Consider the following 22,452-nt stretch of genomic DNA (forward strand, 5'->3'; position numbering starts at 1 on the left):
GTTCCCTGTCTTTGGTTGACTTGGATGGTTTGTTTCTTATTATTGTTTACCTTTTAGCTCTTTCTTATCTATATATATATATATATATATATATATATATATATATATATATATATATATATATATATCTGATTATTTATTGTTTAATAATTATTATAAATTATAATATTATTAATCTTAAACTAGCCATTAACAATAAAATAAAATAAAATAAATAATAATAATAATAATAATAATTCTACCCTCTCTTTTGATTGCTCTATGTTAATTTTAGTCTCATTTAATTATTATTTTTGTTATAGGATCTTGACTCATTAATCAGGTCTTGACTCCTATTTATTTATTTTATTTTTATATTTTTTTGACTTGTTCCCTGTATTTGGTTGACTTGGATTGTTTGTTTCTTAATAATGTTTATGTTTTTCGATCTTTCTTAATTATTATTATTATTATTATTGTTGTTATTTTATCTTAATCATTATTATAAATTATAATATTATTATTCTTAAACTCGTTGTTATAGGAATATTATCATTATTAAAATATTAATTTTCATAAGCTAGCCGTTATATGATCTTTTGGTCTCTACATCGCCCTCTATTTAAGCATGTGCCATGATATGCATCTTCTTCTGGTCTTGATGATGAACCACACTAGTTGGTTCGAAACGTGTCCACAAATTTTTCTACAATGTGATTTCTGCCGAAAAGACTCTTCTTAAGGCATAATATGTCAGATAAACCAAATCACAACAAACCAACGTACCTTAGTATAGCTTGGAGAGGATACCTTGTCTACAAGATCACCAAATCAACGTGATACATGTATAACATAATCATAACAACATATAGACATACACCAATAAATGTATCAACACATAAACATCACTTTAACTAGGATCCAGTCATCAATGCAAGGCCATATCAACAATGCATGCTATGAACTCATGCATGACAATAACCATTACTCCATTGTACCCATTGCCACATGCAACCAACAATATGAATAAGCAATGCCAAATCAACTACACCTACGCTTAAACACATGTAGTCGAACATAAGCGATCAAATCTTGTAATCAACCTACAAGACTGATACATGTAGTCCAAATATTCAAGAATGTAACCTAACATATAAGGATTTAAGTAGGCGACACAAAATCAACATGTAGGAGACATACAATCCATACACAGTCAGTCATATACTTATGACAATGCATTTCATGAAATCAATATCAAATTCTCTATCATGACCATACTACAACCCTAATCAATCATCAAACAAATGTAACAAGTATATAAGTGTAAGAGACACACATGCAACTGCCATGCATGCATGACCAACACATAGCCCATCTAGTCCGAGGGGTCAACCATGCTCTGATACCACTCTGTAACACCCTCCTCCCACATCTACCCAAGCAATTGGCCAGACGGGGTAAACATACGATGAGAGACCACTATGATATGATTCGACCTCCGAAAGTCACATTGAGGAAGTGGAACCGATGGAAACACACCATACAAACATCTAACATCATTAACATAACCCTCAAAGGAGAAGTCAACCACTTAGACAACCTATCCCTGGGTCCCACTGCTTTTTTAGGTCTCTTGGTCCATAGTCGCTCTCATGCTATAGGCAAGGGAGCGACCAACAACCTAAATTTGCTCTAGTAGGCCTGCCTGCCAGTGACTGTGGACCAAAAGTGTCAGTGTTGTGCCAGAGACTCCGATATTTAAGCCACATTTTCAGGTTTAGAGCCTAGGACACCGCCCAAAATGATCCATCTCTTCAAATCAGTAAAGTAACAGGGAAATGAAAGTACTAAAGTAAATACTTGTTCAATACCTTGACTGGATCCCTACTATTCATGATAGGCATTTCGTCAAACATATCATCGACATGTAACCTACAGGTGTAAACAATAGAATTAAGTGTAGGGATCTCGCACTTATCTGAGAATTGCTATGAACCATTGTTCCCTCATGCCATTTGTTGCATTATCCTCTATTAGGTATAGGCACATTATCCATTCACATACAAGTAAAAACATGTTGAGAGCCATACATATCTGTTATCATAAAATGTGCATATAACCAACATAATAGGAACATAAATACAATAAACATATCAGCCATCAAATCCATAAATACATCAACATATTTACACATGAAAATCAAGGGAATGAATTTCTCATTAATGAATGTAATGAACCAACCGAAGATGGGACTACCATGTTCCACCCGACCATAGAATGGCTGAGCCAAATCTCTCTTCATGCATTCACCCTTGTGCCATATTCCAAGCATGAATGTGGGATCTCATAAAACACACCAATTAAAACTCATCCAGGGCTTCCAGAGGCCATCCACCTTAATCGATCAAACAGTGATTCCACTCATAGTCGGACATCACAAAAACATCATCAGATCGGTCTTTATCCAAGCCTTCCAGGGCTTCAGAGCATTTGTCCAACCAAGGCTTCAGGACTAGTAAATCAACCCACAACTTTTATCGGACTCTAGAGTGTTTGTCCAACCAAGGCTCCAGGACCAGTAACTCAACCCAACAAGGGATCCAGAGCATTTTTCCAACCAAGGCTCAACCCAAGCTGGTATAGGGCTCCAGAGCATTTGTCCAACCAAGGCTCCAGGACTAGTAACTCAACCCAAGCTGGTACAGGGTTCCAGAGCGTTTTTCCAACCAAGGCTCCAGGACTAGTAACTCAACCCAAGCTAAAGAAACATGAGAACCAACCAAAAAAAAGTAATGAAAGTAAACCCACAATCACCATTGCTATCCTAGGAAATGGCAAGGCTAGACAATCCACTATCAATCTAGGCAATCCTCCATGCCAATGATAGATCACAACCAAGAAACCACATGCATATGCCATGCATTCCAAACTAGTGAAGAAATCATACATGCAACTGAGTACCTGCAAGTAAATCAGATGTAGCTGCTGATGTCAATGCCTTGTGATTTCTTGCTCTTCCTTTTCCTTCTTACTCCAAAAATCCAAGTATTCCACACCCTTCAAGAGTGCTCCAAGAAAACTCTAAGTATCCAAGAGCATGAGAGAGAGAGAATAATGAGAGAGAGTTCCAACACTGAACTGATAAAAGGTTACCAACTGATCCTTAGAAGCATTTTTATGAATGAGGCCTCTATTTTCTTCATTTTCCATTATTTTCCTTCATTTTCCTCCTCACATGCAACCTGTGACCTTTCACCTCCCTTTTCTCCTAATTTCCATTATTTTCATAAATAAGTGTGCCAAAATGCCTTTTAATTCCTTAGCCATTTCCTTTCCTGATTTCCTTAGCCATAAACAACCAAATGAACACCCCTAGGATGCCTTTACCAACATTTAGCTTGGAATAAGTGTCCCATTCATCCGTGTTTATTTTTTTTAACTTTATTACATGGAATTTTCACTAGGGTTGTTACAACTCTCTACAGGATAGGTACAATACACTGAAAGCATAATCGGGTCAACCATTTTCTCAACCAATGGTTGCCCGGGAATGGATTCATGGGATTCACTTCCACAGAGAGTGGGATTGACCAGTGATGAGTTCTCATCAATCACTTGATCAACTAGTGGAGGATTAGGGGAAAAATTTTGATAACCAGTTAGAAGATGGGGTTGAGAAGCGGTAAGGTTACCCAACACGTTAGAGGCTTAATCCATATAAGGACAAATACGAATAGGATTATTCCCTTCACATAACCTACGGGGAAATTTGACTTTTCCCTTTTTCCCATGGGCTTTACTGTTACTATTAGAAGGTTTATCACCAACACGATCTCCAGAGGTTGATGAGAAAGGTCGATGTGAACTTGTGGATCACACTTCTAATATTTTGGGAATACCAAGACATTCTCGAAGAAGGTTGTCATGCTTACAAAGCTTGCAAGGGAATTTCACTTTACGGGGGTGATTGGAAGGTTTCTCAACATCAACTGCATCAGTAACAATGGCTGCTCGGTTGCCCCCTTGTTTATTTTTCTTCTTCTGTAACAATTATTTATGTATTGTTTTTAATGTCTTTTTGGATTTTATTTTATGGTCTGCTCGAATGCATATATTATATTATTTGTTATAAGCTTTCAGGACCTATCTGCCTAATCATAACCTATGTATTTTAGACCTATTACGATGGTGGTATGCTTATTATTTAAACCTATACCTAACACCTATCGGACTATGACTCAAAATATATTTCCAAAACCTAGATCCAAACATCATAATTATATTTCAAACCCTCTAAAATTAGGTTCTGTTCACGAGGATTGGGAAATGGGATTATGGAGGCTATTAAAAGTAGTGTTATTATGATGGAGATAATCTTGTACACCTTTTGGTTTCTGACAATAAAGATTTCAAGCTTTGTCATGACTGTACCTCGTTATTCATTTCTCAAAGTAACTAGAGTTTTCGAAGCCCATTCCATTTGTTGTCTTTGATAATATCTTCTAGGTTTCGACTCTCCTAGTAACGAGTTAGGGTTTTGAGGGTTTGCTGATTTTACAGTCATCTTATAATGCAGAAAGCTGGTATTGTCTCACCATGTCGCGAGTTGTTTGATTTGAGACCTAGGGAATTGATATGTTAGAAGATTATAAGGATTGTACGCAATTGTTTCAAACTGATGGCTGGTTGGAATTCTTTAAATTGTTCCAAAGACATAGCTAGGAAGTTATTGAGGCTTTTTCAACCTATTTCAATGGTTGTAGGGTTAGAATTTGGGACATTAAGTTTACAGTGGATCCTCAGTTCATTGATGAAGGTGCTTGTCTATCTCTGGAAGGTGAAAAATGCCCGAATACCAATAGAATTAAGAGTGTTCCAAGGAATAGATTGCTGGCCAAAAGAGAATATACCTGCGACATTAAAGATATGTCGATTACCCATTTGAAACCCAAATGGAAAAACATGTTACTATTTATCATATGTTACATAACGTGTGAAGGTCGCTATAGTTTGTTGTTTCTATATCATATTAGACTATTCAAGGTTTTTTGGGGATACCACTTGAATCTTCCACATTTCTTGTATGTATCGTTGGTTAAGATGGCTTCAACATACCGGAAGTGGCTTAAAGACCACTATATGATTCATAATGGTTTAATTGCAATTTTGGTAAATTTTTATTGAGGAAATTAGGGTTAGAGTAGGAAATTTTCCTATGAAAGAATGGTTTTGTTGACAAACCCAAACCTGAGGAATTTTCCCTCTGGTGTCTTCAAACCCTGATATAGAAACTGTTAACGCTCCTATCGAATCCTTGGGAAATGAAACCCATGTCAGTGACCCTAAGTTTGTTTCATAACCTATGTCTTTGAGGAAAACGGAAAATGAAGGTTCAACACTAGAAACCCCATATTTATGCCGCAGTTAGAATAATAGTCCTACTGTTGAAAAGGGTGTGGTTCGAAAGGTGTCCGATCGATGGGGTAAACATGCAGCTACTGAGGACAAGCCCAAGGTCATCTCTTTCGATCCCAACCCTGCAACACAATGAACAGATAGTCAGTCCAATCAAGATAGAAATACACATATAAAGGAAAAATTGTTAAATAGGAAAATTTACAGGTTGTTGCGTAACAGGAAAAAACCCCCCCATTGTAACACCCTCCTCCCACATTTACTCGAGTTAATTGGTCCACCAGGGTAAACATGTGATGAAGAGTTACTATGATATGATTCAACTCTCTAAGTGCAGTTAAAGAAGTGGAATCGACAAAAGCAAGACCAAACTGACCTTCCTCGGGAGCTACAAGACCCCCAAGAGCTAATCCACCACTCCAGGTGACCAACCCCTGAGTTAACTTTTTTTTTCACAACAAAAACCCAGTCACATGCACATGCCTGCATCCATGTGATTGTAGGCCTCCAGTCACTCCCATAAGCCTACAAGGGAGAGACTGCAGTCTTTTTCAGCCAGTTTTGTGCCAGAGACTGCGAGATTTAAGCCACTTTTTCAAGGTTAGTCTCCAGACCACTGCCCATAACTTGATGAGACCTTCCAGGACAATAAATGACACAAAGACAAAGCCTCTAACACAAAAATTGATCAGGGAATTGACCTAACCAAGCCTAACCATGACAGACATTTTGTCGAACACATTGTGAACATGTAAGCTATAAATGCATATCTGAACATAGGTCTGATACTAATCCGAAAATCACCAAGAAGGTCTAGTGCCTTCTCATAATAGCTGAAATAACATCTATTTGGTCATGCATTCAATAGCCATTCATTTACCAATCAAAATATGTTAAGAACCATAACTAAAATTTGTCATTGACCATGCTTATAACCAACATATAAGTACCAATAAAATAGAAATGATATAACAACCATTAAATCCACACACTAACAAGTACATTGACACATAGAACACAAGAGGAAAAGAGATCTTCTTAACATATGAAAAATCCAACCAAGTCAGGGACTTCCACGTACAACCTGAGCATAGATTGAGCTGAACCAATTATTTCTTTCAGCCAATCACCCTTGTGCCATATTCCAAGCATCAATGTGGGACTCAAAACAGAACCAATCAAGGCTTCCTCTAGGATTTATAGTGTATCTCACCATTATCGGTAAATGGATTCCTAGACCCAATGAGGGAATCCACAACCAGGATTTACCACAATCATGTCAAGGGATTCCTAAACCCAACGAGGGAATCCACAAGCAGGGTTTACCACAATCGCGCCAAGGGATTCCTAGGCCCAAATAAGAAACATACACTATCAGGCTTTACCGCAATCCCACCATATACTAGTCTAGGGATCACCAAGACTATACAAGCATGGATTCCTCTGGATCTCTCCACCTAAACCATGAGGAATTTATCTGTCTCCACCTCTAGGCTTTACCATGTATCACCCCTTTACTGATCAATGGATTCCTAGGCCCAGTGAGGTCTCCACCCTCTAGGCTTTACCGTGTATCTCTCCATTACCAGTCAAGGGATTCCTAGGCCCAATAAGGGTACACACAACTAGGCTTTTCCATAATCCCACCTTTAGAAGTCCAGGGATTCTTATGCCTTGTGATTTTTCTTGAGACCATCCCACTCAGTTTTGAAACCATCTGGAAATCCAGTTTAAAGAAGTAAGAGAACCCCATCACACCATGGTTATCTAGAAAATGGAAAGGCAAGGCTGAAAACCACTGTCACACCTAGAAATACCCATGCCAATGACATCAAGAGAATCAAATACACACATGCATTTACCATGTATTCCAAAACTAGCAAGGAAATCATACATGCAACTCTATACCTGCAAGTAATATCGATGTAGTCGCTTGATCCTGCTCTTCCTTGCTTGATATTTTCTTCCCTTTTGCTTTCTTGTCCTTCCTTTGCCTTTCTTCCTCTAATGCTAGAGTGTTCCAATAATTCTCTAAGTATCCAAGAGTATGAGAGAGAGCTTCAAATTTGAACTGACAAAAGTCTGTGAACTGGTCCTCAAAAGCCTTTTTATCATTGAGGCTTCTATTTTCTTCATTTTCCATTAGTTTCCTTCATTTTCCATCTCACATGCAACTTGTGACCTTTCACCTTCCCTTTCTCCTATTTTCCATTATTTTCATAAATAAAATATCAATCAATGCATCTTTCCTTTTCAAAGCCCTTGCCACTGCCTTTCCCAATTTCCCTTAGCCGTAACAAACCAAAAATAACACCCGCTAGGATTTTATTCCCAACATTCAACTTGGAATATGTGTCCCATGACCTTGGTCTTATTTTTCCTTTATTAACTTTATTACATGGATTTTTGACTAGAGCTATTACACATGTGACCTAAATATTGTAGATCTTTAGGAAACTTAGACAAAGAAGGTTAAGCTTGAAGTTATTTAAGATCAAGGTTCTCCCTGCAATAATGATAATTCACCATAATTGAAGAACAAATTTGACAAAGTTGCTTCTGAGGCACTGTTAGATCTCTATTGGCACCAACAATACTTGGTGACTATTCCATAACCCACGAGTTGAATTGAACAATTGACCCAGGAGAATGAGCAGTTAAGGGCTTCCTGTAATCATTATACAAATTCCAAGCATAATGAGTTTGCTCAGTCTATTGAAATATCTGAGGGATCAGACACTCACATTATAGTAAATTTTGCAAGAGTCAAGTTGGTTATTTCTCAGGAACAAGAAATCACTAAATAAAGTTTTTAATTGATATTTATTTTAGATTGATCTTGAGGTAAGATTTTATTGTTATTTTGAGTTTTTTATTTAATAAATTTAAAAAATAAATTAATTACTCTAACTTACAATTATTGCTTGGCCAAGGCTTATAAGTGAGAGAGAAAATAAAAAATGAATGATATCTTTTACAAATTCACAACTTTTTATTTGTTTCATATGTTTTTTTAATAACTGAATTTGCTTCTTCCTCTGGTAAGAAAGCAGAAATCTCTAAACAACCTACCGGTGAAAAGAAACAATCTGCCCTAGATCTCGAAAGTCTACAAAAGATTATTAATAAATTTTCAAATGAGATAATTAATCTTAAAAAGGTAAAACTTGAAAGGTCGTCTGATAGATGAAAATTTAGGCAGACTTTTAGGAGACCACCTAACAATAAACTCCCTTCCCTAAATGAATGCCTAACTACTGAAGGATTGTAAAATATTCTTCAAGCCTTAGCATCGATTATGATTCTAATCCTAAAAGTAGTGAAATCAAGGAGGAAGAAGTCAATCTTGAAGATCAAGATGAGCCTTAACCTCCTGACCTTTCACTTAATGTCTATGAGGATTATAGTTTTGTCTTCGCCTACACACGAAGTAAAGCACAAGTTGAAAAATAGGCTCAACCTCCATTGAACAAAGACACAAAAATATAAGTTTCAAATGTTCAAAAAATTTCACTCCCAGAAATTGAATATGACTTGAGTGATGATCTTAAAAGGATCAAATCCAATACTCATTTATATGAATTGTGGAAAATTCCTACTATTCTAAAAAGATACAACAAGATGTCTTTCATGATCCATAACATTGTTAAGATAATCTTCGGCAAAATCACATAACCAATCTTTTGTCGACGCGTTTCGAACCAACCAGTGTGGTTCATCGTCAGGACAAGTTGAAGATCTAATCAGGCTTAGCTCGATTAAATAGAGTGTGCAGAGACTCCAACAGCTATAAGGTAACGACTAATTTGACCTAATGAACCTGGTCAAACTACTCAAATATCTAATTAATATTTCAAGAAATAGTTAAAATAGGTAAATAAAGGAGTTTATTTGTTAATTTAAGGATAATAATAATATTTTAATTATAATGGTCATTATATAATATATATTCAATGATTTAATATTATTCCATTATTATTTAAATAAATTAATTTAAAATTCGATATATTAATAATATTATTTCGAATATTAAGAGAATCTATTAATATTTTAATTATAATGGTCATTATATATATTTTAAATGATTTATTATTATTTAATTATATTACTAAATAATTATTATTAATAATATATTTGTTTAATAATAAAAAGATATATAATTGAATTCATTTGTTAGTTTAATATTATTTCAATTATCTACATGGTCATTATATAATATATATTAAATGATTTATTATTATTCAATTGCTATCTAATTATTATGTAATAATTCACTACTATTTTTTATAATTTAGTTACATTGGATAATTATGTAATAATTTCTTAATGGTCCATTGGTAAGTTAGTTCTTTATTATTTAAATATAATGGTCATTAAACTTATAATATATGCTTATTGAATAATCTATAACTACTAACTAACTAAACAAATTGTTAAAACATTATTCTTCCTAGAGTTTTGTTATCCTAGGTAAATGCCATAATTAAGGGTAAGGTCCAAGTTAATTCATAATAGTATTATTCCTTTAATGGTCAAATAATCCATATTAGTTCAATATTTTTTATTCAAAAATATTAGAGGTAACTAAGCCCTTAGGTAAATAAATTATTACTTATAGGGTTGAATGATTATTCCTAAGAATATAACTAAAATCATTGGTCAATCATAATTTATCCTTAAAATCTAAGGTAAGATTCTATTAATAGTCGATATTTATTCAAATTTTATTTATTCAAAAATATTAAAGTCAATTCTGTTATAAGGTCAATAATATTATAATTTATAAGGATTAAAAAAGGGGGGTCGTTTTAGACATTAGTTAAAGGGAAACTCAATTAATCATAGAAATAATTATCAAGGTATAATTAATAAATTTATGAAAAAATAATAATAAATGCCTAATAGTATCATAAATAGGTTAAGGTTAATACACTGATAAGCCCGAGACTGATTCCTAACTAATTAAAACTCCAAAATAATCGGACAAAACTGCTAAAAGAAAATAAAAGGAAGGGGAAGATAGAAACCTAAAACCAAAAGACAGGGGAATGAGGCGGCTAGGAAGATAAGGCTGGGACCCAGCAACTGCTGATCTTCCATCCATCATCCCTATTAAGATTTATTGGCCTTTTCTCGATCTCCAGGGCCTCTCTGAATTTTCGATGGTGAAACTGCGCAACTTTGGCAATGACTTGAGCCTCCTCTATACATACATGATGCATAGTCTTCCCAGCATGCTCAGCCAGGGCCGAGGACTTGGTCCTACCATGTCTTAAATCCGCCGAATGCTCGCTGATCCGTTGATTGATAGAGCGACCAGTCTCACCAATATAAGGGGTCCCACAGGAACATGGAATGACATAGACGCCTTTCATGTCCTTAGGGTCAATCGGGTCTTTCACAGACCTGAGGGAGCCACGGATAGTATTGAGAGACACCCGCTCTCAATACTATCCGTGGCTCAATCTAGGAGTTAAATGTCTTAAAGTTCATGGGGATTTTGAGATAATAATAAGAAAGGTAAAAAAATACTATACATTTCCTTTCAACTCATCTGAAAGCCTATCAAAACAAGGTATAGGATTTTATGTCAAATTTTTTGTCTTTCATTATTCAATATGTACCTCGAACAATCAATAAAGTCGCTGATTTTTTGGAAAATGTTGCTTCAAAATTAATTCTCTTTGAAAATTTTAATCCTAGTGCATTTTCTATTGAATTTCCTTTTAAACCTTTAGTACCAGATACAATTTATAATTAGTGTGTATTTTATGATGATAGGTAGATAATCGATTTCCTACATATGGAGGGAACTTGCAAGGATTCAGTCATCGATGAGGTTATGCATGAGCAAAATCTGCAAGATTTTTCACAAAAAAATAAAGAACAATCATTTGATGAGCTTCTTAAAATGGTAAAATCGACACCTAGGTTTGTTGTAAGGATAGAACATCTCCATGATTTACATGATAGATTCAAAAAGGTTAATCGTAAGACTAATAGTTTTTTCATGTCAACTGAAATTATAAACTTGAGCATGCAAGAACACTTGCAATGTGTTAATTTAGGAGTCAATTGATCACCCAAAGAAAGGGTTGATTTTATCTGTTTGTTCAAGCAATACAAGGATGTATTTGCTTGGACATACGATGATCTTAAGACTTTTGACCCAAATATTATGTTGCACACCATTCCTATAAAACCCCAGAGTAAACCTTTTCAAGAAAAAGTTAGGAAGATCCATCCAAATCTAGAGTTAGTTGTTAAACAAGAGCTAAATAAGCTCTTATCATCCAAGATCATTTTTCTTGTTGGACAATCACAGTGGGTTGCCAATCTTGTCCTCGTTAGAAAGAAAAATGTTGATATTTGTTTATGTGTAGACTTCAGAAATTTAAATCAAGCCTTTGAAAAAGATCATTATCCGGTCCCACCCATGGAACAAATTCTTTAGCGCATTTCAGGATCTGAGATGTTGTCCTTTTTGGATGGTTTCTCAAGATATAATCAGGGCTTGGTAAACCCAGCTAACCAACTGAAAACCACTTTTAGTACGCCATGGGGCACTTTCTCATACATGAAGATGCCCTTTGGACTTATATATGTTGGGGAAACTTTCCAGCATGCCATGGATATAACTTTTAGAGGACTTATCAATGAATTTGTTGTCATATATCTTGACGATCTTACCGTTTTTTCAAAACATAGATCATATCACATCCAACATTTAAAAGTTGCATTTGAAAGATGTAGGAAAACAAGAATCTCCCTTAACCCCAAAAAGTCATTTTTTGTAGTCACTGAAGGTAAATTGTTGGGATGTATCATGTCTAAAGATGAAATTATGATTAACCTAGAAAGGATTCAGACAATTAAGGCTGTATTGCCTCCTAATTCTAAAAAACCATTCCAATTTTTTTTCAGTGAAATCAATTTTGTAAAACGTTTTGTCCCAAGTTTTTTCAGAAATATTTAAACCCCTTCAGGATCTGATAAAAAAATTCTATTTTTTTAGGTGGGGAGAGCTTGAAAACCAGGCTTTTGAAACTATCAAGCAAGCCATTGCAGAAGCACCTGCTCTTATAAGCCCATATTTTTCTAAGTAGTTCCTTTTATACACATTTTCCTCTGATTCATCTTATGTTGTTGTCCTTACCCAAAAGGTTGGCCAAAATGTAGAAATCCTGGTTTCATTTATGATATCCTCATTTAAAGGAGCATAATTAAATTATGCACTGGTTGGAAAAAAAAGATTTCACAGTATATAAAGCAGTCAAGCACTTTCACTTTTATTTATTAAAATCAAGGACAAAATTAATTATACCTTACCCTGCGGTTAGAAACTTGTTCGTTCAAAATGAACTTGGGGAAAAAGAGCACACTGGATGACATCCTTGCAAGAGTTTGATATTAAAATTAAACTTACACAAATTATTAGAGGTCAAGGTCTTTGCAAGTTAATTGTTGAATTTGTTCCTCCCACTGATAATCTTTTTGTCAATCATGATCAATCTCCTCTTGAATATAATTTTTATTTTATTCAGAATGAAGTTTTGTGTGCTAATCATAATTCTGATTCTTGGTAAGACATAAAATTTTATTTGAAAAATGGTACCACCCCATCTCATTTAAATTCAACCCAAAGAAGGGTGTTACGATTAAAGTATGCCCCATACTAGTTTATTAGTGACGTTCTTTTTAGGAGAAATTATGATGGAGTGTTTCTTTGTTTTCTTGAGCAAGAGAAAGCCTCTAAAATCCTTCATGATCCTCATTTAGGTTCTGTTGGTGGCCACTTTGGTGTTCATATTACTTCTCACAAATATTAAGGGAAATATATTATTGGCCAACCTTGTTTAGGGATGCCCATGCTTTGGTGAGAAATTGTTAGACATGCCAAAAGGTTGTTGGAAGATTGGGTAAATCTACCTTTTCTTTGAAGCTTGTTTCCATTGAAGCTCCCGTTCAACAACGAGGCTTAGATATCATAGGTCTTGTTAATCCTATTTCAGCTCAACAACACAAATATCTTATAACAACAACATATTACTTTACAAGATGGGTTGAGGCAATGCCACTTCATGTAGTGAATGCAAATCAAGTTTTAAATTTTCTTGAAACCTATATCATTTCACGTTTTGGCGTTCCTCAATCTTTGGTTTTTGATAATGCATCGTATTTCTCATCACGTGATCTAGATGCTGCAGTTGATAAAGGCATAAATATTAAATACTCAAAAAACTAATATCCTCAATGTAATGGTTTAGTTGAGTCATCCAATAAAAAATTGCTTTGAATTCTTAAAAAGACTGTATCTAAAAACTAGAAAAATTGGCATGTTTCTTTGTTTAACGCATTGTGGGCTGATAGGGTCACCCTAAAAGCTGTTATTAGCAACTCTCCTTTCTTTTTGGTTTACGACAAAGAATTTATCTTGCCACCTCATATTTTATTGCCATCCCTTTAGTTGTCCCAGAATGTTCAGGAACTCAAATCATCAGCCATGGAAAATAGGATCAATGAATTACTAAGGCTGGCAGAAGAGATACTTAGAGCTAAGACTAAATTTGATCAACATCAAAAAATGGTAAAACGCTAGTTTGACAACAAATCGTCCTCCAAGAGAGATTTTGAGGTTCATGATTTGATTTTAAAGTGAAACAAAGCCCATGAAGATAAAGAAGAGCACACCAAGTTCCAGAAGTTACAGGTAGGACCCTACACTATTACAGAAAAGTTGGGTCCCAACACATTTCGGCTGCATAACTTGGAAAGACAGTCTCAGTCACTTCTTGTCAATGGTTTTATTTAAAAAAATTAATTTGCATAGTCCCTCCTATCGGGCACTTGTACATACTTTCTCTTGATTGCAATTTTTATTTTTTATTTTTAAGTGTTATGTATTGTTTGCATTAGAATATTTCATTCTGCAGTATATTTATTTGCAATAAAATTTTATAAGGATATTAGCTATTATATTTTTATTTGTGGTAGCTAATTGAAAATTTTCCTTCGGTTCAGTCCTCTCAATTTGTAAATTGGAAATGCAGCTAAAATATGTTACAGGAAAATTTATGCTTCTGTTTTCCAGAAAGTTTATGTCTTAAAGAAAACACATTTATTTCAGCAGCTATATTTTTGTTAAACAAGTTACTCAAACTTCTTATGCCATCCCTCTCTTAAGAAGTGGATATGTCTTCCCATCTATTAAAATTAAATGCTAAAATTTTTCAGAGTGTAATTTGAAAATATTAAAAGTTATTAATTGAAATATAGGAGGTCTCATCACGAACCTTCGTACCATGAGCATAAGATCTTAAAAAATGTGGCATTGTTGTATCTGGTGGCTTGTGGTCATTAGATCACAAGATAGGGGGTCTCATCATGAGCCAACCTCTTCACATCTATTATGTCTTTTGAATGGAAGTGTTATCTTATAGGTCACCAAGACTGAACATTGGCTTACAATTAGTAATTTCCAAAAAAACAAAAAAAACAAGAAGAATAAAAATACAACTCAATCTAAATCTTGAACAAATGGGATATAGGCACATTCGGGGTTAAATGGTAACCCTACCGAGGTTATGGACGCCTGTTGGAAGCACTGGCTCTACCAGTGACATTGAAGTAAATATCTTAACTAGTATTTTCTTTAAAAGATGCTTATTTATTTTTTATTGTACTTTGAGCTTCCTATATGAAAATAATTTCATGCTTTCTCAATTCAATAACTATTTATGGCTCTTGTACGTTTGCTAGTCCGACTGAAGGAAACATGTTCAATATCTACCGCTTAACTTTGATATCAGCTGATATTTTCCTTTTTATTTGTAGGAAAAGATAACTAGTCCTTCCCAATGAACCGCCAATTGCTCGTAAGCCAACCCCTACCATCTCATTCATTGTTGATGATATGAGCCGCCTCTCTGCTATTTTCAATTTTTAATTTGATTCTTGAGTTGTGTTTTTAATACCTTCTGGTCGCTTGAGAATTGCTTTCATTTCACTTTTGGATTTAGAATTTATTTGATAAATTCTTACTAAACATTGATAATGGTATTCCCAAGGTTACAATTATCCATGCATTTGAACTTGCACATGACAATTATATGAAAGAAATAGAGATTATTACAAAATTTCAAAAAATTATGGAACAATTCTTTTGTATTGTTATTAATGTCTTTTTGGTTTTTATCCTATGATCTGTTCGAGTGCATGTATTATATTCTTTGCTATAAGGTTTCGGGACCTATATACCTAATCCTAACTTATGTATTTCAGACCTATTACGATGGTGATATGATTATTATTTAAATCCATAACTAACACCTATCAGATTATGACTTGAAATATATTTCCAAAACCTAGATATAAACATCATAATTATATTTCTAACCCTCTCTAATTAGATTATGTTCACAATGATTGGGAAATGGAATTATCGAAGCGATTAAAAGTGGTGTTATTATGATGGAGATCAATATTTACACTTGTTGTTTTTCAACAGTGGAGATTTCAAGCCCTGTCATGATTATACCTCGTTATCCATTGTTTGAAGCAACTAGAGTTTTCAAATCCCATTACATTTGTTGTCTCTGATTATCTCTTATGGGTTTCGACTCTCCCAGTAATGAGTTAGGGCTTTGAGTGTTTTTTGATTTTATAGTCATCTTGTAATGCAGAAATCTAGTATTGTCTCACCATGTCGTGAGTTATCTGATTTGAGACCTAGGGAATTCATATGTTAGAAGCGGATTGTACTTAATTGCTTTAGACCGCTGACTAGTTCAAACTCTTAAAAATGTTCCAAGGACATAACCAGGCAGTGACTGAGGCTTTCACAACCTCTTTCAACTGTTGTAGGTTTAGAATTGGAGACATTCAGTTTAGAGTTGATCCTGATTTCATTGTTGAAGCTTCCTATCTATCTCTCAAAGGTCAAAGGTAAAAAATGGTTGAACACTAAGAGAATTAAGAGTGTTCCCTAGAAAAAATTGCTGGCCAAAACAAGATATACCTACAACATTAAAGGTATGTCGATTACCCATTTAAAACCCACCTGGAAAAACATGTTACTATTTCTTAGAATTTACATAATGTGTGAAGGCCGCTACAATTTGGTGTTTTTGTATCATATTAGACTATTAATGGTTTTTTGGGATACCCTTTGAAAGTGTCACATTTCTTGTATGTATCACTTGTTAAGATGGCTTCGACATACCAGAAGTGGCATAACAACCATTATCTGATTCATCATGGTTTAATTGCAATTTTGGTAAAGTTTCAATTGAGGAAATTAGGGTTAGAGTGGGAGATTTTCCTGCTAATGAATGGTTTTGTTGACAAACCCCAACCCGAGGAATTTTTCCCTTAGGTGTCTTCAAACCTTGATATAGAAATTGATAATGCTCCTATCGATCCCTTGGGAAACAACACCCATGTCAGTGACCTTGAGTTTGTTTTAGAACCTGTATCTTCGAGGAAAAAGGAAAATGAAGGTTCGACACCCGAAAATGCAGGGTTATGTTGTAGCAAGAATAATAATCCTAGTGTTGAAAAGGGTGTGGTTCAAAAGGTGTCTGGTGGGCAGAGTAGACCTGTAGCTAATGAGGAAAACACAATGCACAAATAGTCAATCCAATCAAGATAGCAATACGCATATAAAGGACAAATTGTTAAATAATAAAATTTCCATGCTACTACGTAACAAGAAAAAACCCCTTGTGACCTAAATACTATAAATATAAAGGAAAATCAGCTAAAGAAGGTTAAGCCATAAGTTATTCAAGATCAAGGTTCTCATCGCAATATTGATAATTCACCAGAATTGAAGAACAAATTTGACATAGTTGCTTTTGAGGCATTGTTAGATCTCTATTGGCACCGACAATACTTGGTGACTGTTCCACAACCAACCTATCGTATTGAACAATTGACCCAGGAGAACGAGCAATTAAGGGCCACCTGTAATTGTTATACAAATTCCAAGTAGCACATGTTTGCTCAGTCTGTTGAAATCTCCCAGGGATCATACACTCGCATTATAGTAAAGTCTACGAGTGTTAATTTGGTTATTTCTCAGGAACCAGAAAGCACTAAATAAAGTTTTTAATTGGTATTTCTTTTAGATTGATCTTGAGGTAAGATTTTATTGTTATTTTGAGTATTTTCTTTAATAAATTTAATAACATCCTTCTTTACCTCTCACTATTTTTCACCACATGTGAAATCACTGGTGAAATCTGTTGTCACTCTATATGCAGGACACACCTACTTGAATTCAGACATGTTCTCCAATATTATCATGTTATTTGTCTTTAATATTAGTTCTATTATGATCAACCATTTGGCCTCACAAACAAAAGACTATTTTATTATCTTTGTAATTATATTGTTTTTTAAGTTTGAATTCTATAAGGATGTGATGTATATTGCAATTGCCTATATAAACTCATTTTTTGAAGCAAATGGGGGAATCCAAGGGAGGTGAGAGAGGAATTATTTTGAACAAAGAAGTGTTTGTTTTTTGACTATGGAATGAATGACAATTCCAGACATCTGGATGTGGTTTGATTCCATCAATGTGTTGTATTTTGTTATTTCCATCGTCATAGTTTAAATTTCATAATATCTTGTGGTTTATGGAACAATTTCGTGTCTGTTAGTTGACTTTGTGCATTGACAAGTGAATGATTTTAACACATTTCTTTGTTGTTACAATATACCTACTCATATTTGTATAATTCAACAATTTTTCATCTCCAGTGGCTTGTGCCTTGAGAAGAACGATTTGATTTTAATGGTTGGATTAGCTTGATAAATGTTTTGTTAATTTTATTATTGTTTTCTTGAGTCTGTAGTAGGGATATCACAGTGAATGTTATCTACATTGTTCCTTTCAGTATCAATTTGATGATAATAGGATTTAATTTTTTAATCACCAATGAAGGTGTGAATTCTTAAAAGATATCATTCATTGTTTGTTTACTATCGCTTATAAGCCTTGGCCAAGAAATAATTGTAAGTTAGAGTAATTAATTTATTTCTTCTTCCTTTTCTTAGTGTTTAATTGGTTCAAAAAAGAAAATAGGGTTTTAATGATATGTTTACTTAATATTATAAACTGCTTATTTTGATTACAGATGTTCATTATGTTCTTTACTACATTAAGAAAAGAGTTAACTTTTCTCTTTGTTGATAGTAGAATTTTTCTTTGATTGCTTTCTTCTTAGTATTAGTTGTTAAATCATAACAATATCATATCATTATATTGTTCTAGTTACATCCAGTTCTAGCCTTCTTTTATTGTTGTATTATATCGTTGTAAATGTTGTAATATAATTCTAATTTTGTAATAGCAAACTAATTTTTATTATATATTTTATGTAACAACCCTAGGTCAAAAGTTCATGTAATAAAGTTGATAAAGGAAAAAAATAAGACCAAGATCATGGGACACATATTCCAAGCTGAATGTTGGGAATAACATCCTAATGGGTGTTCATTTGGTTTATTTTGGTTAGGGGAAATTGGTGAAGGCGATGGAAAAGGCTTTGGAAAGGATAGAGGCATTAATTGGCATTTTATTTTGGAAATAAAGGAAATTATGAGAAAATGAAGTTGAAAGGTCACGGGTTGCATGTGAAGAGGAAATTGAAGGAAATTAGAGGTAATTGAAGAAAATAGAAGCCTCAATGATAAAAAGGATTTTGAGGATCAGTTAATAGCTTTTGTTAGTTGAGCCTTTTGACAATTTTGGGTTGGAGCTCACTCTCTATTCTCTCTCTCTCATACTCTTGCACACTTAGAGCATTCTTGGAGCACTCTAGCAATGGAGAAAGGAAGGAAAAGGAAGGACAAGGAGGCAAAAGGGAAGCAAATATCAAGCAATGAAGAGTTGGATCAAGTGGCTAGAACAGGATTACTTGTAGGTATCGAGTTGGATGTATGATTTTCTTGCTAGTTTCGGCATGCATGATACATGAATGTGTGTGTTTGGTTCTCTTGTTGTCATTGACACGGGTTTTGCTAGTTGTGATAGTGATTTCAACCTTACCTTTCCATTTCTAGATAGCCATGGTGTGATGGGGTTATTTTATTTGGTTGAGCTGGATTGTCAGATGGTTTTGGAACTGAGTGAGGTGGTTTCAAGAAAATTCCCAAAGGCCTAGGAATCCCTTGACCAATAATGGTGGGATACATGGTAAATGATATGAACTTAAACATGAACAAATTTTTTTTATAGATATAACCATAAATACTGAGTTGCGGTAGAAATAAAACTTCATTTCGTTAATATCAAATACTGAAATATGCTTAAAAACATAACGGAAATAAGTCTAGCTCGGGCGACGGTAGCTTATCTATGTGAAGAGATGTGGCGCCTACATGCCTCTAAACTATGTTATAATGAGGCTCGAAGGCTATTTATTATTGAGAAATAATGGAAAACCATAAACATCCAAAAACCTAACCCTAGGAGATGAAGTGCCAAAACTATGGGCCCTGTTAGGTTCCTATACCAATAGGAGTCATAATTTTGAATGACTAAGGTTAAGCCTTGTAATATTGTACATACCTTTGCTAACTGCAAATGTTTTCCATATTAAAAAATTAAAAAATGTAAAGAGGGTATGTCCTAAAAGGAAAATCAAAGGACAAAAAGAATAAGAGAAGGTAAAAAAAAATGAAAATATATGAACCCCAAAAAAACAAAAAGAGACCATGAAAGTGTGCAAGTCTAAATGCCACTACTATTTACTTTTATGCATAATAATGATTGTGTGCAACTTGTTATTTATGCCACAATCCATGGTAATCAAACTATTTAATCTTGGTTATTTCATGCTTTGAATTTTATGTTTATAGTTCGAGAATAAAATTTGACCAAATAGTTTAATATTGGCAGATCATAGATAAGGTAGAGAAATAAAAGGAGCTCATAAGCTTAATCTGAGCCCTTGGATGATATAAGGTTAGAAATAGATAGTTTGTCTTATAAAAGAAAAGATAGAATAAGGGTTTTCTAGCCTAAATGCACCCAAAAAAATGAAGAAAACATGTTAGGGTAAGAAATGGGTAAGTAGAAGAAAGGTTGCTAAACTACAAGGTTGATTGGATCAAAACACATTCATCATGCTTAGATATATTTCAACATGTATGATTAGTTATGAAGGCAAAAACAAAGGTTTACAAGTTAATGTGATTAACTCCCCCTCATTCATTTTCCCCTTTACTTACTAATTTCCTATCCACAAGTATGTTCTAGTACTTTTAATCCTACAAGTCAAAGAGGCTCAGAGCATTTCTCTAACTTTTGGTGGGACCGGACCCTCAGCTTAATGACTTATGGACATCAAGTGCTAGAATCCCCTTCATAAAATCCATTCCCCCTCCATTACCCTAATAAAACCCCTTTTCCTAAGGTTAAACACCATTTGCCTATGAAAAGTAAAAATCCCATGTTAAGTCCCATTTTCACTCAAAAACCCACAAAAAGGATTTATCCTAAGTAGAAGTGTTAAATGATTATGTGGGGCATCACAATGAACAAATCGTGCCTAGAAATCATATTTTACACTATGCCTAGTGTATTTTACATTCCCGCACATTCATTTCATATTAACATGCTAACCTAATGTATTACCTCCCTGATATACTTTTTCCTGTATATTAATTAAATCCCATTAATAAATACCCCCAACCCTTAGTTTAAATATAAACTATAGTTTACCCACTATTTCATTCTTCCCTGATGAACCCCTCTTGACTCACCAACCCTTGGTAAAATTAAGAAAATCCCTCCATTTAAACCCATGGTCCCACTTCATTAAAACCATTCCGATCAATTTAATCTCGTATTTAACCTATAATTAATCACAAACCACCTGCAATTAAAGCCTCGGGCCCCCTAAAATTTTCCCCATCTCGTCCGTGCTATATCACCACCTAACTGACGTCCCATTGTCAGTGCCCAAATCCGACGATCCATAGCCATATCGGTCACGCCTGATGGCCAATTGTTACTCGCACGATAAAACGGTTTTCCCCCAAACCCCAAATGCTACGTGTCAGGCGCGAAGGTAGATCAGGTGACCCCTCCTTAATACCGCCTTCGCCACAAAAGCGGTGCGATGGCCTGGGAAACCGCCTCCCCACTCAACCCGAGAAACCATCACTGTTCACTTAACTAATCCCGCGCCAAATTTAAAAAGTTGCTCGTTAAAACCTTGAAAACCCTCGTTTTCATTCCTTTTGCCCCGTTTCATAGTAAAACCTATCAAACCCTTCCGGCGCCACCCTGAGCCTCTACAACACAATTCGACCTCCGATTACTTTCAAAACATTGCCACAACTCCTTCCCCAGACCTCCCTGTGCAATAAAGCCATCAATTACCTTTCATGCCAACCTATGTTTTCTTAATGATTATTGTAAATAGCAGGTAATTAGTAGAAGACCAGAGCTTGGATAAACAATTTTGATACTAGTCACAAAACTTGTTTACTCCAAGACTCGGAAGGAAATCTATTTAAAAACCTTCATTCAGAAGAAGAAAACAATTATACACAGAACAAAGAAAGAAATCATTCACACAGAGACATTGACAGTTAAACAAAGGAACAAGGCGGAGCATACAGTGAAAAGACAAATAGATAAAACCTACAGAAAGTCAATCAATATCCATTACCATATGCTGATATGTATAAAAAACTAAATAATTTACTGTTGAAATACACAGTAAAAAGTTAAAATGTACATTAAAAGTAAAAGCACAGTAAAGGATATTGACAGGTCATCAAAGTAAAAGAGTATTAGTAAAAGTGTATCAGATTGAAAAATCAAAGTGAAGATAGATGAAAAAATAGAGCAGTCAAGGTAAATAGTAAAAGTAAACATGGAGGCAGTAAGGGTTAAACAGAGATGAAGACACTTTCACCAGAAACAATGGAGTTTATCCAAAGTAAAGGTAAAAACAGTTAAAAGAAAATTAAGGTTAAAAGATGAAATCAAAGCAGGAATGGTACATTTTCCAGAAATTTCCTGTTTAAGTCATAATT

Source organism: Pinus tabuliformis, chromosome 6, assembly GCF_031772625.1.
Source record: "Pinus tabuliformis cultivar Carrire ecotype Pingquan chromosome 6, CPIR1, whole genome shotgun sequence".
In the NCBI taxonomy this organism is placed as follows: Eukaryota; Viridiplantae; Streptophyta; class Pinopsida; order Pinales; family Pinaceae; genus Pinus; species Pinus tabuliformis.